This window comes from Arachis hypogaea, chromosome 19 (assembly GCF_003086295.3).
Source record: "Arachis hypogaea cultivar Tifrunner chromosome 19, arahy.Tifrunner.gnm2.J5K5, whole genome shotgun sequence".
NCBI classification, from domain to species: Eukaryota; Viridiplantae; Streptophyta; class Magnoliopsida; order Fabales; family Fabaceae; genus Arachis; species Arachis hypogaea.
The window spans coordinates 116,501,291-116,510,101 of NC_092054.1; the positions used below are offsets into that span (position 1 = coordinate 116,501,291).

Here is an 8,811-nt window from a genome sequence, read left to right on the forward strand (position 1 = left end):
TTAAGGGTTAGGGTTTCTCTTTCAAAAATTAGGGTTAGGGGCATTTTAGTAATTTCAAATAAAAATAGGGATATTATAGTAATTAGAAATAAATTCTAATCCATTAATAATAATGTATAAAAATACTATTTGCTCATCAATTTCATAAATTATTTTCAATAAAATGTCCCAACCAAATAATTAGAAATAATATACTTAATTTCTTCATTTTCTAAAATAGCAATATTAATATTTAAAATATTAATTATCTAATCCAAATCATATAAAATCCTTATTATTTCATAACTATCAACTTTATAATTTAAATATAGAAAATAATCTAATAATTATAAAATTGGATAATAATCATAACTTATCTCAAATTCAATAAATCAAAACTTGCCTTAATTACCTTTAATAAAATAATCTCTGAAATTAACGCTATAAATAACTATATGATTTGAGACTTGATCATAATAAGACTTTTCAAAAGTTCTGGGTCTTACATAATGTAATTTCATTTTTCTTTTTAATTTTCGAATTATAACTTTTATTTTAAATTAAAAACAAAAATATTTTTCTTTTCTTTTCAATTAATTTCGAAAATTCCATCCCCCTCATCTCTTTCTAATTATTTTATTTATTTACTAACACTTCTCTTCATCTAAAAAAATTCGAACCCTCTCTTCCTCCTGGTGTTCGAATTTCTCTTCTCCTATTCTTTTCTTCTTCTACTCACATAAAGGAATCTCTATACTATGACATAGAGGATTCCATATTTTCTTTTCTGTTTTCTTCTTTTTCATATGAGCAAGAATAAGGATAAGAACATTCTTGTTGAAGCTGATCCTGAACCTGAAAGGACTCTGAAGAGGAAGCTAAAGCACAACTCTCTGGAGAAAATCTGACTGAAAATTTCAAAAAAGAAGGAGACATGGCCGAAAATAATAACAATGCAAGGAAGATGCTTGGTGACTTTACTGCACCTAATTCCAATTTACATGGAAGAAGCATCTCAATCCCTGCCATTGGAGCAAACAACTTTGAGCTGAAACCTCAATTAGTTTCTCTGATGCAACAGAACTGCAAGTTTTATGGACTTCCATCAGAAGATCCTTTTCAGTTCTTAACTGAATTCTTGCAGATCTGTGATACTGTTAAGACCAACGGGGTTGATATCGAGGTCTACAGACTCATGCTTTTCCCGTTTGCTGTAAGAGACAGAGCTAGAATATGGTTGGACTCTCAACCTAAGGATAGCCTAAACTCTTGGGATAAGCTGGTCACGGCTTTCTTAGCCAAGTTCTTTCCTCCTCAAAAGATTAGTAAGCTTAGAGTGAATGTTCAAACCTTCAGACAAAAGGAAGGTGAATCCCTCTATGAAGCTTGGGAGAGATACAAGGAACTGACCAAAAAGTGTCCTTCTAACATGCTTTCATAATGGACCATCCTGGATATATTCTATGATGGTCTGTCTGAATTATCAAAGATGTCATTGGACCATTCTGCAGGTGGATCCATTCACCTAAAGAAAACGCCTGCAGAAGCTCAGGAACTCATTGACATGGTTGCAAATAACCAGTTCATGTACACTTCTGAAAGGAATCCTGTAAGTAATGGGACGCCTCAAAGGAAGGGAGTTCTTGAAATTGATACTCTGAATGCCATATTGGCTCAGAATAAAATATTGACTCAGCAAGTCAATATGATCTCTCAAAGTCTGAATGGATTGAAGGAATCATCCAACAGTACTAAAGAGGCATCTTCTGAAGAAGAAGCTTATGATCCTGAGAACCCTGCAATAGCAGAGGTGAATTACATGGGTGAACCCTATGGAAACACCTATAATCCCTCATAGAGAAATCACCCAAATCTCTCATGGAAGGATCAACAAAAGCCTCAACAAGGCTTTAATAATGGTGGAAGAAACAGGTTTAGCAATAGCAAGCCTTTCCCATCATCCACTCAGCAACAGACAGAGAATTCTGAGCAAAATCCATCTAGCTTAGCAAATATAGTCTCTGATCTATCTAAGGCCACTATAAATTTTATGAATGAAACAAGGTCCTCCATTAGAAATTTAGAGGCACAAGTGGGCCAGCTGAGTAAAAGAGTCACTGAAACTCCTCCTAGTACTCTCCCAAGCAAATACAGAAGAGAATCTAAAGAGAGAGTGCAAGGCCATTAATTTGACCATCATGGCCGAACTTACAAGGGAAGAGGAGGACGTGAATCCTAGTGAGGAAGACCTCCTGGGACGTCCAGTGACCAATAAGGAGCATCCCTTGAGGAACCAAAGGAATCTGAGGCTCATCTAAAGACCATAGAGATTCCATTGAACCTCCTTCTGCCCTTCATGAGCTCTGACGAGTATTCTTCCTCTGAAGAGGATGAAGACATTACTGAAGAGCAAGTTGCTAAGTACCTTGGTGTAATCATGAAGCTGAATGCCAAATTATTTGGTAATGAGACTTGGGAAGATGAACCTCCCTTGCTCACCAATGAACTGAATGCATTGGATAGGCAGAAATTACCTCAAAAGAAACAGGATCCAGGCAAATTCTTAATACCTTGTACCATAGGCACCATGACCTTTGAGAAGGCTCTGTGTGACCTGTGGTCAAGAATAAACTTAATGCCACTCTCTGTAATGGAGAAACATTGGATCTTTGAGGTACAAGCTGCTAGAATCTCATTAGAGATGGCAGACAACTCAAGAAAACATGCTTATGGACAAGTAGAGGACGTGTTAGTAAAGGTTGAAGGTCTTTACATCCCTGCTGATTTCATAATCCTAGACACTGGGAAGGAAGAGGATGAATGCATCATCCTTGGAAGACCCTTCCTAGCCACAACAAGAGCTGTGATTGATGTGGACAGAGGAGAGTTGGTCCTTCAACTGAATGAGGACAACCTTGTGTTTGAAACTCAAGGATCTCTTTTTGTAACCATGGAGAGGAAGCATGAAAAGCTCCTCTCACTACAGAGTCAACCAAAGCCCCCACAGTCAAACTCTAAGTTTGGTGTTGGGAGGCCACAACCAAACTCTAAGTTTGGTGTTGAACCCCGACATTCAAACTCTAAGTGTGGTGTTGGGAGGTTCCAACCTTGCTCTGATTATCTGTGAGGCTCGATGAGAGCTCACTATCAAGCTATTGACGTTAAAGAAGCACTTATTGGGAGGCAACCCAATGTTATTTAATCATATCTATTTTATTTTCTTTTTGTTATTTCGTGTTTTATTAGGTTGATGATCATGTGAAGTCACAAAAACTACTGAAAAATAAAAAAAATAGAATGAAAAACAGCTTTAAAAATAGCACACCCTGGAGGAGAGCAGTCTGGCGTTTAACGCCAGAAATAAGCATCTGTCTGGCGTTTAATGCCAGAAACAGGCACCAAGCTGGCGTTTAACGCCAGAAACAAGCATCTGCCTGGCGTTAAACGCCAGAAACAAGCTACATTTGGGCGTTTAACGCCAGAAACAGGCAGCAGTCTGGCGTTAAATGCCAGGATTGCACAGCAAGGGCATTTTACACGCCTAATTGATGCAGGGATGTTAAGTCCTTGACCCCACTTGATTTGTGGACCCCACAGGATTCCCACTTTTTCTTCTCTCCTCTTCACACTTTTTCATAACTCTCTTCCCCAAATACCCTTCACCAATCACCTCAATCACTCTTTCCAATCACCTCTTCACCACTCACATCCATCCTCTCTTCCCCATAAATCCCACCTACCTTCAAAATTCAAACTAATTTCCCTCCCAAACCCAACCCTAATGGCCGAACCCTACACCCACTCACTCCTATATAAACCCCTCACTCCTTCTTCATTTTCACACAATACAACCCTCTCTTCTTCTCCTTGGCCGAATACATCTTCTTCTCCCATCTCCTCCATTTTTCTTCTTCTACTACTACTTTCTTCCTTCTTTTGCTCGGGGACGAGCAAACATTTTAAGTTTGGTGTGGTAAAAGCATAGCTTTTTATTTTTCCATAACTATCTATGACAGCTAAGGCCAGAGAATCCTCTAGAAAGAGGAAAGAGAAGGCAATTGCTTCTACCTCTGAGTCATGGGAGATGGAGAGATTCATCTCAAAGGTCCATCAAGACCACTTCTATGGAGTTGTGGCCAAGAAGAAAGTGATCCCTGAGGTTCCTTTCAAGCTCAAAAAGAATGAGTATCCGGAGATCCGACTTAAGATCCAAAGAAGAGGTTGGGAAGTTCTCACCAATCCCATTCAACAAGTCGGGATCCTAATGTTTCAAGAGTTCTATACAAATGCATGGATCACTAGGAACCATGATCAAAGTGTGAACCCGAATCCAAAGCATTGGCTTACCATGGTTCGGGGGAAATACTTAGATTTCAGTCCGGAAAATGTAAGGCTAGCGTTCAACTTGCCAATGATGGAAGAGAACGCACGCCCCTATACAAGAAGGGTCAACTTTGATCAAAGGTTGGACCAAGTCCTCATAGACATATGTGAGGAAGGAGCTCAATGGAAAATTGACTTAAGAGGCAAGCCGGTTCAATTAAGAAGGCATGACCTCAAACCAGTAGCTAGGGGGTGGTTAGAGTTCATTCAACACTCAATCATTCCTACTAGTAACCGGTCTGAAATTACTATAGACCGAGCCATCATGATCAATAGTATCATGATTGGAGAGGAGGTGGAAGTTCATGAGATTATACCTCAAGAACTTTACAAGGTGGCTGACAAGTCCTCCACTTGGGCAAGGTTAGCCTTTCCTCACCTCATATGCCACCTTTGCAATTCGGCTGGAATTGACATAGAGGGAGACATCCTCATTGAAGAGGACAAGCCCATTACTAAGAAAAGGATGGAGCAAATAAGAGATCATGGACCTCAGCAAGAGCAAGAGGAAATTCCCCACTATGAAATCCCTGAGATGCCTCAGGGGATGCACTTTCCTCCATAAAACTATTGGGAGCAAATCAACACTTCTCTAGGAGAATTAAGTTCCAATATGGGACAACTAAGGGTGGAGCACCAAGAGCACTCCATCATCCTCCATGAGATTAGAGAAGATCAAAGAGCCATGAGGGAGGAGCAACAAAGGCAAGGAAGAGACATAGAGGAGCTCAAAGGCACCATTGGTTCTTCAAGAAGAGGAAGACGCCAGCCTCACTAAGGTGGACTCATTCCTTAATCTCCTTGTCTAATTATTTTCTATTTTCGGTTTCCGTGCTTCATGTTTAAATATGTTTGTGTCTTTACTATATGATCATTAGTGTTTAAGTGTCTATGTCTTAAAGCTATGAATGTCCTATGACTCCATCACCTCTCTTAAATGAAAACTGTTTTGAAAACAAAAGAACAAGAAGTACAGGATTTTGAATTCATCCTTGAAACTAGTTTAATTATTTTGATGTGGTGACAATACTTTTTGTTTTCTAAATGAATGCTTAAAAAGTGCATATGTCTTTTGAAGTTGTTATTTATGAATGTTAAATATGTTGGCTCTTGAAGAATAAGGAAAAAGGAGAAATGTTATTTGATGATCTGAAAAATCATAAAAATGATTCTTGAAGCAAGAAAAAGCAGTGAATAGAGAAGAGCTTGCGAAAAAAAAAGAGAGAAAAGAAAAATGGCGAAAAAAAAGAAGAAAAATAAAAAGCAAGCAGAAAAAGCCAAAAGCTCTTTAAACCAAAAGGCAAGAGCAAAAAGCCAATAGCCCTTAAAACCAAAAGGCAAGGGTAATAAAAAGGATCCAAGGCTTTGAGCATCAGTGGATAGGAGGGCATAAAGGAATAAAATCTTGGCCTAAGCGGCTAAACCAAGCTGTCCCTAACCATGTGCTTGTGGCGTGAAGGTGTCAAGTGAAAACTTGAGACTGAGCGGTTAAAGTCAAGGTCCAAAGCAAAAACAGAGTGTGCTTAAGAACCCTGGACACCTCTAATTGGGGACTTTAGCAAAGCTGAGTCACAATCTGAAAAGGTTCACCCAGTTATGTGTCTGTGGCATTTATGTATCCGGTGGTAATACTGGAAAACAAAGTGCTTAGGGCCATGGCCAAGACTCATAAAGTAGCTGTGTTCAAGAATCAACATACTGAACTAGGAGAATCAATAACACTATCTGAACTCTGAGTTCCTATAGATGCTAATCATTCTGAACTTCAATGGATAAAGTGAGATGCCAAAACTATTCAAGAGGCAAAAAGCTACAAGTCCCGCTCATCTGATTGGAGCTAAGTTTCATTGATATTTTGGAATTTATAGTATATTCTCTTCTTTTTATCCTATTTGATTTTCAGTTGCTTGGGAACAAGCAACAATTTAAGTTTGGTGTTGTGATGAGCGGATAATTTATACGCTTTTTGGCATTGTTTTTACATAGTTTTCAGTATAATTTAGTTAGTTTTTAGTATATTTTTATTAGTTGTTAAATAAAAATCACATTTCTGGACTTTACTATGAGTTTATGTGTTTTTCTGTGATTTCAGGTATTTTCTGGCTAAAATTGAGGGACTTGAGCAAAAATCAGATTCAGAGGTTGAAGAAGGACTGCAGATGCTGCTGGATTCTGACCTCCCTGAACTCAAAGTGGATTTTCTGGAGATACAGAACTCCAAATGGCGCGCTCTCAATTGCGTTGGAGAGTCGACATCCATGGCTTTCCAGCAATATATAATAGTCTATACTTTGCCCGAGTTTAGACGATGCAAACTGGCGTTCAACGTCAGTTTCATGCTGCATTCTGGAGTTAAACGCCAGAAACAGGTTGCAAAGTGGAGTTAAACGCCAGAAACAGGTTACAAACTGGTGTTCAACTCCAAGAGAAGCCTCTACACGTGTAAAGCTCAATGCTCAGCCCAAGAACACACCAAGTGGGCCCCGAAAGTAGATTTCTGCATCAATTACTCATTTCTGTAAACCCTAGTAACTAGTTTAGCATAAATAGGACTTTTTACTATTATATTTATATCGTCGGATCATTTTAGAGTCTTGGTGACTCTGGTTCCCCTCTGGGGCCGAGACCAATGAACTCCATTACCACTTATGTATTTTCAACGGTAGAGTTTCTACACACCATAGATTAAGGTGTGGAGCTCTGCTGTTCCTCATGAATTAATACAAAGTACTATCATTTTTCTATTCAATTCAATCTTATTCCGATTCTAAGATATTCATTCGCACCTGAACATGAATGTGATGATCGTGACAGTCATCATCATTCCCAACCTATGAATGCGTGCCTGACAACCACTTCTGTTCTACCTTAGATTGAATGAGTATCTCTGGGATTCCTTAATTAGAAACTTCGTGGTATAAGTTAGAATCCATGGACGGCCATTCTAAAGATCCGGAAAGTCTAAACATTGTCTGTGGTATTCCGAGTAGGATCTGGGAAGGGATGGCTGCGATGAGCTTCAAACTCGCGAGTGCTGGGCGTAGTGACAGACGCAAAAGGATCAATGGATCCAATTCCAGTTTGATCGAGAACCGACAGATGATTAGCCATGCAGTGACAGTGCATTGGACCATTTTCACTGAGAGGACAGGATATAGCCATTGACAATGGTGATGCCTAACATACAGCTTGCCATAGAAAGGAGTATGAATGATTGGATGAAGACAATAGGAAAGCAGAGGTTCAGGAGGAACGAACGCATCTTCATACGCTTATCTGAAAGTCTCACCAATGAATTACATAAGTATCTCTATCTTTAATTTACGTTTTATTTATCTTTTAATTATTAAATCTCTATAATCAATTGAATCTGCCTGACTGAGATTTACAAGGTGACCATAGCTTGCTTCAAGCCGACAATCTCCGTGGGATCGACCCTTACTCACGTAAGGTTTATTACTTGGATGACCCAGTGCACTTGCTGGTTAGTTGTGCGAAGTTGTGACAAAGAACTAAGATTATAAACGTGCGTATTGAGTTTTTAGCGTCGTTACCAAGGAATGGAACCGTCACGATTTCTGCGCACCATTTACGTCCGGTATTCTAAACAGAGTTCATGTTATTCAGACAAAATATCATACGGTTAAATCATGAAAACAAGATTTTATCAAATAAAGGTTCTTACATTTCAGATGAGACATAGTGACCTTCCGTCGATCGCAGGTCAGCTTCCTTTTCCCTGCAAAACAAGAAACAATTATTAGCAAAGAAAACACGCTAAAATCTGAAATATACACCCCAACAAGACATACCCGTGTGCAACAGAATTTTTATTGTTTTCCCTTAACAATTCATCTAGATCTTCACTTCCTATTTCAGATCTGATAGTACATTCATAAAAGAACATGTTAACAAATATAATCTTGATGATAGACGATCATATAGCTTACAAAGTACTGTACCCATGATAGGATTGAGGTTGCTCAGGAGATGAATCCTCAACAACAACCTTTTTGTTTTTGGATTGTGTCCTGGGTGGAAAAAACAAGTATGAATCAGAAATAAAAAATTAATTTTATTACAAAATACTATCCAAAGAAGTGCTTACTTTTTGGTGTTCTCTGTGTCTTTTTCTTTGTTTTTTGCTTCTTCACTGGTGATGATTGTTCGCTTCTATAAGTTAACAAGAAACACTCTGTTAATACATGAAATCTTGATAATAAACCCAAAGGAAAGGAGTAATAATTTCAGAACATTACTCATCAGTTGATTTAGATTCTGAATCAGAATCCTCCTGATTCTTCTTTCTTTTTTTGGACTCCATTCTGGAAGGCAAACAATCATTATTTAAAAACACACTAAAAGGGATAAAATATACCCAAATGAATGCACAAGATACACCCAACATAATAAACAAAATACACCCAACTTAATAAATAAAATACACCC

The 8,811-nt window shown here is 38.4% G+C and overlaps 1 non-coding gene across 1 annotated transcript; it reads right to left on the minus strand.

The window, feature by feature from the left end:
- Positions 1-1,306: 1,306 nt before the first annotated feature.
- On the minus strand, positions 1,307-1,414 carry LOC112782070 (small nucleolar RNA R71). Its single transcript, XR_003192811.1, has one exon. It is a non-coding gene; the product is annotated as a small nucleolar RNA R71 (small nucleolar RNA).
- Positions 1,415-8,811: the final 7,397 nt, after the last annotated feature.